Source organism: Podarcis liolepis (genome assembly GCF_965112155.1).
Source record: "Podarcis liolepis genome assembly, chromosome: 2".
In the NCBI taxonomy this organism is placed as follows: domain Eukaryota; kingdom Metazoa; phylum Chordata; class Lepidosauria; order Squamata; family Lacertidae; genus Podarcis; species Podarcis liolepis.
Window position 1 is genome coordinate 78373192 of NC_139555.1, and position 8861 is coordinate 78382052.

The 8861-nt window shown below is 43.2% G+C and overlaps 1 protein-coding gene across 10 annotated transcripts in view; it reads right to left on the reverse strand.

Moving 5' to 3' along the window:
* The window catches only part of RAF1 (Raf-1 proto-oncogene, serine/threonine kinase), a 66786-nt gene extending 60167 nt beyond the window's left edge, over positions 1-6619 (reverse strand). For 3 of the 10 annotated variants that reach the window (XM_083488961.1, XM_083488952.1, XM_083488943.1), the window contains exon 1: positions 6447-6603. The gene's annotated coding sequence lies outside the window, so the exon portion shown is untranslated. Of the gene's footprint in view, positions 1-6446 lie in introns of all 10 variants that reach the window. The other 7 variants (XM_083488970.1, XM_083488960.1, XM_083488944.1 and 4 more) reach the window with 6 other exon arrangements.
* Positions 6620-8861: the final 2242 nt, after the last annotated feature.

Sequence of the window (8861 nt, forward strand, 5' to 3'; positions counted from 1 at the left end):
CTGCATTCCCTTTCCTCCTCTTTCTCAGGCCCAAATTATATGTTACATGAAAACATGTTTACATTTGCTACAAGGTGCTACGAGACTCTTTTTGTTGTTTTTGCTGCAACACTAACACAGTTGTCCTTCTGGAAATTGAGACACGTTTAGGAGTGGTTTAGCCCTTACTGGGTCCTGTCCCCAAGAAACGAGATATTTCCTTTGACAATCACCATCAAGGATGGTTTGTTTTGGAGATCCAGCAACTGACTTCATGAATCTTTTCAAAAGCAAAGGTTTGTGCTACTACATGCTCCCTGCTCCTAGTACTGGAATGCAGTCACCTATTTATTTATCATCATGATTGCACTATCCTTACACCAACAGAGCAATGAACAACTAACAAGATACGACTGGATGGAACATGAAATCACCAATATGGGGCAGGGTGAGGTGGGATGATGCAAAAACTGGGGTTGTGGTAGGGTTGCCAGTTGTGCAACTACCATTGTGACTTGATCTACTACAGACATTAGCAGGTGATATAACACTTCTCCTCTTGATTGTGTGAAGTAGGAGGCTGTAGAGAATGTTAGTATATTTGATTTGAGGGAGGGTACTTATTTAACTTACTTAGAAAAGCCTATACCTGTGCCTCAAAAGTTTACAAAGCGCAAAGAGTCTTGCCTTAAGAATAAGGCTTAGAACTTGAATGATGATGGGATACCTTCCAATTCTAAAATTAGATATGCTAATGATTGCACCTAATTTGCACAGTAAGTGATGGGCAGGGTTTTTAAATTTCATTTAAAGCATAATCCTGTGGTTGTTTACTTGTAAGTAAGTCCCATGGAGCTCAAGGAGGCCAGCACCCAGGTTCAGTGGCTATAGGATTGTATGCAGCCTTAAACCTTTAAAACAGGGCCACTGACTTCTTTTTGTCCCTTCTTGTATGGTTTTAACAACAGCCTAAGACAGAGGCTGTGCACACATTACTAGCTTACAATGCAGCTTGCTTGTTTTTTATCTAAAAAAATTATCAAAGCTGGTTTGGGGAAAATGCATGAAAACACAGTACGGTATTTCATAAGAAACAACAGGACAGATAAAAGACAGATATAGATTATGGTAAAGTCATGTATATACTGCTTCACAAGCCAGTGGTGGGACACGCATTGGATGCAGAGTAAACAGGAGTGCGTAAACAGCCACAGACATCCAACTAGTAAAGCTTTTCCCATCACTTTGTCTTCATGCCAGACCACACACATTTGGTATGCAAGCAAAATTGTCTCTCACTCTTTTATCGTTTTTAAAAGAATTATTTGTGCTTTGTTATACTGTTGGGCAGTGTTGTTGTTGTTTTTAAAGTGTTTATTGCAAGCCACCTGGACAATACAAAATGTTAAAAACCTGGAATATAGGTTAGCCATAATGTTTTCTTTGCACTGCAGTACTAATTAACTGCAAAGGAGACAATCTGCCACGTAAGGAGGAGACAAGACAGAGAGACAGACCTGCACGTACCACAGCTCAGAAAAACCACACTCACATTCCATAAAACCTGTAGTGGCTGCAAATGCCTTGCCACTACAAGTACAGTACTCTAAATGTACCTCTACAGATCCACCTCTAAATGTACCATTCCTCTTAAATGTGCCAACCTTGCAGCTCTTTTTTCCCAATGCAACTTGAGTTTATTATGCTGACTCAAGCGAGAAAAGGCTAAACTGTGTTTTGCTTCCCCAGATGCAGTAGCAACTAAACATCTGCTGCCTCAGTCGAATCTAAAAAAAATGTTTCTGTCATTTCAAAACCAAAGCTCTGCGCAGAACACGTTTACAGCTCTCACTGCCCCTCCTGTTTCTTCTCCTGGAATTTGCAACACAGCCCAACTTCCCAGAATGCCGTTCAGCTGGTTTCAGTGCGACTGATCATAATGACCTGATCCAATTATGCTGCATTTCTTTCCTTTTTGAATGCCTTAACTAACCTGTAATTTTTCCTCTCACATGCCCAAAGCTAGATGAAGCGGCCGATACACCCAAAGAATTCCTAACCTACCACTGTGGACTAGATTGGGGAGTTGACATCACCTAAAATGACTACCGGAGGGCTGTAACTAGGCTTCAGATTTAGGTTAAACAAGGATATTCAGGTCATAAGAGAATACGGACATACAAGGTTGCCTGCCCATTAATGTACTGACACTGTAAATCAGTATTTCTCTAACCACTTAAGGTCCTGGAATGTCTGCAAGAAAAGATCTCATCAATTTTAAAATGTAGCTGCAGAGGCTTAAGAGGTACTTAATGGATTTTAATGCAGTACTTCAAATAATGACTTATTGGGCTCAATGAACAGTAAACATAAGATGAGAAATTACATACTGGGCAACTTAATGTAAATTAGTTTCCGTGCAGATCCTGAGCCCAATCACAGGTCTGAGCTTGAGTTATCTCCTCCCCCAGGATTGGGGAACTTTTTTTTTGGCTCAGTGGGCTGTATCCGTATCTTTTCCCACCCCTGAGGGCCAACTTTGGCCACCCACCTGTCAGTCACCTCACATCATTTTGACATCAGATGAAGGCTTGAAGTCACCTCTCACCAGCTCATGTGCAGCCAATCCAGTTTCATCTCTATGATGTCAGGTGGGCATGGCTTGAGGAAAACTGCCTCACAAGCCCAAGTGGGACCTGTGCTGGGCCAGACTGGGCTCATTAGCCTGTTGATGTCAGTGGACATTCAGTGAATATGGTTATGATTATGGTCCAAGTGCAGGGTAGTCAACTTGGTGCACTCCAGACACTGCTGGACTCCAGCTCCCATCAACCCCAATCGCTGGTTATGCTGGCTGAGGCTGATGGGAGTTGGAGTCTGACAACATCTGGAGATCATCGTGTTGGCTAGGCCTGCCCTAGGGTGTGATTCACATCCCTTGGCACCTACCTAACTGAACAGTCAATTAACCTTCACCGAAATTACTTTTTGTTTATCATCTTGAGACCATCAAAACAAAGATCCATGTAGTCCAGCATTGCATTTTCAACAGAATCCTACTTTACCTTTACCTTTTTTTCTTTTTCTTTTACCTTTCATCAGAATCCAGCAAATGCTTTTGACAAATCCCTTGCATCTGCATCTTAAAGATAAACTATCTCTGAACATAGAGGTTTCATTTAACTATCATGGATAATACCCATTGATATATTTCTCTTTCTTAAATTAGAGAAATCCCCTAAAGCAAGATTGGGGAACATTTTCCAGCCTGAGGGCCACATTAATTTCTGGGCAACTTTCCAAGGGCCAGTAGTGGGTGGGGCCAAGGGCAAAAGTGGGAGAGGCAATTAATGCAATTTTTACCTTTGTAATTTCTATACACGCCCTCTCTAACCTCCATCCAGACAAGCAAGAAGTATTATTGGAGTTCAAGGGTTCATTTCACAGTGTGAATCAGGGCTGTTTTCTCGCCCCAACGCCTAGCACGTCTCCATGCCAGGACGAAAGTGTGGCAGTTCCTTATCCATGAGATGTTTTTTGCAGATGCGCAGCCTTGACAGTACATTCCAAGGAAGCTCTGCAGAAACACATCAACCATTTTGCCCAAGCTTGCAGGAAGTTCAGCTTTACCACCAGCCTGACAAAGACCAAAGTCCTGGGTCAGGAACAACACACAATGCATCAGCATTAGTGGCCACACATTTGCGGTGGTAGACGATTTTGTCTACCTGGACTCCACCATAACTAGCAACCTTTCAATTGATCCTGAACTTGACAAGTGTATTGCTAAGGCAGCTACGGCAATGGCTCGTCTCTCCAAAAGGGTATGGGAGAATGTGATGCTAATGACCAATACCAAGATGAAGGACTACCAGGCTTGTGTGCTGAGCATACTGCTTTATGGAAGTGAGTTGTGGGCAATTTACACCCGCCAGGAGTGACATCTCAACATCTTCCGTATGCCCTGCATCAGGAAAACTTTGGGCTTCATACAGCAAGATAGAGACTCAAACAAAGATGTGCTCTTCTGAAATATGCTCTGAGTCCTGTAGTGATTTCATGCTCTTTATTGCAGCTTGTAAAACAGTGACTGAATTGCCCCCCAAACCTCAGGCTTTATATACATTATTTACACAATGAGTCCCATCTGATTGGCTGATTCTGCTTCCCTCCTGGAGCCTGATTGGTCTTTTCCTGCAGGCCAATCAGTTGTTGCATTCTACAATCCTACCAGCCTAATAGGCTGATTAACTTCCTCCTGGAGCCTGACTGGTCTTTTCCTGCAAGCCAATCATTTGTTGCATTCTAGGATCCTACTTGCCTGTTGTTCTAGGATCCAAGCTTAGTACATAACAATATCCAAGTCCACATTCCCAATATGTTCACACTCCTGTCTGTGACATCTATACTGGCTTCATCATGTCCACAGAATGGAAGATGGCAGGATGCCCAAGAATGTGCTTTATGGGGAGCTGGCTTCAGGCACCAGGCCCACCGGAAGACCTACTCTGTGATTTAAAGATTTCTGTGAAGGCTTGCAACATTAACCCCACCATGTGGGAATCCCTTGCAAACAATCGCAGTGCCTGGAGACAGACAGGCAGGCCATGTATCCACAGGAATGACCAGAAGAGAAATGACCGTTGGGAGGAGCACAGAGAGAGAAGAAACACCATGGTGCATCTGTAACAGCAAAACTGGATGCCTTCATCTGCCATACCTGCCATAAAATCTGTTTCTCCTGTATTGGTCTTTACTGCCACAGCAGGAGCTGTAACTCTCCAATGGTTTATTCTAGTCATACAATAACAACTGGGGTACAAATCAGGGCCATTGAGGAGTATGGCCTAGGAAGGCGGGTAGTGGCTTGGGGATTGTTCCAAAGGCCAGATAGAGAAGCCTGGTGAGGTGCATTCAGCCCCCAGTCTTGAGATTCCCCACTCCTGCATCCAAGTGATATGGCACATCATAGTCTGTACAGGAAAACTGCGTTAGATACAGACCCTGTTCCAACCAGTTGTAACTTGTGAAGTGGTTCTTAATTTAGGCTACCAAAGACTGCACATGTGCCTGGCTACAGTATAAACAGTGGAATGAATTGCCTATGATATGAGAGGTGCCTAGGGTGTTTCATACTAGCACAGACCTACTTACATTGGTATGCTGGCAATGCAATCAAGGTATGAAATGAATCTAACTCCACCACCCTGTTAACATGCCTGTGTCAATCCCATGCACAAGCTCTCTGCACTCAGGTGAGAAATCGATACCCTCGCTCCGATACTACACAAACCATAATGATGGAGGAATAAACTGGAGTACTGATTTCAGGATTACGATTTCCAGGCAATATAAAGCAACAACAATAACGAACGTGATGGCTTCTTGAGGAGGAGCCTTCTGCAATGAGAACTGAACATGTAAAGGGTGCTTTACATGGAGGTCCACACTAAATATGATGGTGGCAGATCCATGTGTTATCCACACACATGTTATTGCCACCTATGGCTTATTTATCACTCTGCAGAAAGGCTCCCCCAAGGAGATTTCAGATCTGATGCTAGACTAGTTGGGAGAAAATCACTCTGAGGACAGATGGCTGCAAAGATTCCAGAGTTTTCACCAGACTTTTTAATCTCTAAGTCAGGCCTCCATTATGAATTGCCTGCATTATGAGGAAGTCCATAGCTTAGTGGTAGAGCACACACTTTGCATGGAAAAGGTCTCTGCTGATGAAAAGAATGAACTCTGCACATGGTCAGACAAACTTCATAAATGCCAGGGCTAATCACAATTCTGTTGTTAAACGACAATTGGTTTGCATCAAGTGATCTCACGTGACACTGGTGACCTATAATGTTCGACATAGTAATTTGTAACAACAAAGCTATAAAAAGCTGAAGAAAGCTTTCCCCTCCTTCATCATGTACATTCCTGCAAGTGTAAATGTTATGCTCTAATTATTAGGGATGCATGAAATGTAAAAGCCAATCTAATTATCCTGCATGAAAAAGATTCCTCCTCCAGAGGAGCAACTCAGCAGCTGAGCCTCTCAGAAGAAGTTGATAGAAGTCCTGGTTTAGGGGAGCAGGACAGTGACAAAAGAAATGGCTCCAATAAATAACACACCCAAATCCTGGTGGTTATGACAGCATAAGCATCACACTGGGGGGAAATGTGCATTCCACCAATATTTAAATATGACTGATTTCCCTCCACCCCCAAAAAGACTAAAGCCTAATACATTGCACAATGGTCACATAATGTGTTACACAAACATAGCTACATAGTTGTTTTCAGACTTGTTTAATTCATAGCTAATTATCCACAGCAATAACCCCTGGCATGTAGTGTTGATAGATTCTAGACAAAATTTACCTTTTGCTTTTCACAAGCCCAGAAAATAAAATCCAAAACTATACAAATCTGGGAATGTTTATGAAAACAACTGCTCTACTGAGACTTACCAACGGTAGTCTTGAGAGCCTATTTTCTCTTGATGGAGAACTAATAGGAACAGCTTCTTAAGACGGCATCTCACTTGCTTTGAAATCTAACAAACTAGCTCAAGAGAACAGGCAGATTTGAAAACAAGGTGCAGCTGATGTTGACTCTAAGCAGGAGGATGGGAGGAAGGGCCCAAGACTGACAGCTCAATTTGCCATTCCCAGCTCCCCATGCAGATTAGTTGGAGACACTCAAGCAGATCACATGGCTGGTACAAACTAAAAAGGCAGTAAAGCCACAGCATCAATTTAAATACCATCCAAGGTATTCAGATTTTCTCTCTGGAGCTGCTGCATGTCTTTCACAATCCCTCCTGCAATTCTTTCCTCCTCCCTACTTGCCCCCCTCAATTTTAAAAGCTGGCTTTCTTTAACTTTGTGCTTTTCCTACTCTTTTATTTTTAGATTGTCAATTTAATACAGTGGCTTGCCGAGGCTGCATGACACCAGCAAATGTAACTGGATCCCAAGTCCCCGAGTGCCAGGAATTGTGGCCTCGACAGCATGCTGCTGCTGAGGGCACCAACTTGAAAGCACTGGGAAAAACAAAAGCATTGACAACCTCCATTTTACATCTAGGCCTAGAGAGAAAGAGATCAGGATCAGTAGAGAGAAAATATCTCTAGATGAAAGAGTGACCTTAGGATTTGCTGGTGGAAGAGAGAAAAAGAGTTCCAGCAGGAGAGCAATCTATGTATGCTGAGTATTGGAACTCGCACACACTTTTATTTGTTGCTATAATTTTAATGTGGTTACTTTTCTTTACTTCTCTTTTAAATTTTGGAATTTTAATATGGTATTTCATTGATTTTATGTAAACCACCTTGGAATGTATACACCTTAAAAGGCAAGCTTGAAATGGGTTTATTTTACCAGACCAGCAGGAATGAAGTTGCAGACAAAGGACGCTGCAAGTCTCCTAATCATGGCATCTTTAGAAGATGGGGGTGACACAGAGGCTGTGAGGTTGCCAGAGCTTCACATCCATCAACTGCCCGAAAGGACAATGGAAGAAAGCAGTTTGGAGGATGCATAGCAGGATGGGGAGTCTATTTAACCCCAAGGGTCACATTTCCTTCTGGACAACCTTCCAAGGGCCACATGCAAATTTTATAATTGTCAATTTTACCTTGGTTCAGTAGGCTAGCTTCTAGGAAGTCACATGCCCCTTTCTGTTCTCCATCCAGGCAAGCAAAAGGCATGCTCAGAGTTCAAGGGCACTTTCCAGCTAGTCAAAAACATCCAGAGTGCAAAGCAGGGGCAAGGATGGGTGTGGCCTGGAAAGTGTGTGTGTGTGGCCTACAGTTCTGAGGGCCAGACAGGCCTGGAAGAGGGCTGCATTTGGCCCCCGGAACCTGAGGTTCCTCATCCCTGGCAAGGCAGTTAAAAGCAATTCAAGGTTGCTTTTCCCATCATCACTAGTTCAGAGCAGCAATGATCAGATGAACAGAGAGATACCAGGATGTAGGACTTGCAGCGAACCAGAGCAAGTCTGGGTGCATCCATGTGGCACGCTGAGGTCAATTATGCAGATATAAGGCAACGTTGCTACCCAATCTGGCACAGAAAGAACTCCAAAATCAAACCAGAATACCTTGAAAAGCATTTTGACATTCATCTGGTAGCAGAACAAAACAGGTGTATATACATTTTCATAAGGATGGTGCCAGCTAGTAATTCATCTTAGACATAGTTCTCCTGGATAGGTATAGTGGGCAGTAGCTCACTGTTGCAGTTTCTCCTACCTGAGGAAATGTAGCTGATGGAAACATAGCTGGAGATGTGTCTTTCCAGCTTATCAATGGCCATGAACGAAATAAGTCTGCCAGGTAGTGCCAAATTTAGGGGCAAGGTCAAATTCTGTTCACCCAGCAACACTCATCAGGAGCTTATGGTAGAAAGAGTTCCACCAAATCTTAAAGCACCACTGACAGGAAAGGCTGTGGTCTTTGATTTCCTATGGATTCTGTGATCTCTGGATTCCTCTGGGCCTACTCCATTATTTCCTTTTCTTGTGGTGACCTATGCTCTTGGCAAACAGGTCATCTGAAGTACTCACCAAAAGCAAAACCAGGCATTTTGCTCACCACCACAAACCTTCCAGATGGGAACAGGCCAAGCACACCAGTGGGTGACCCAACCTTCTGTATTCTGCTTGTGGTGAGTGATTCAGATGACCACAAGCAGAAGAAAAGAAGCAGCAGATGGTGTGAATTGGCCCTAATTCTTTGGGAGTTAAGCAAACCCTTCTTTAAATGTTTTGGCTGACATTATCTCTTTTCCGCCAAATGCAATCCCATTTAGAAGCCAAAGAAGAAAAACAGAAAGCTGCTTGAGCTTCTGCTGTTATATGTCATCCCGAGCCAGAGACCTATG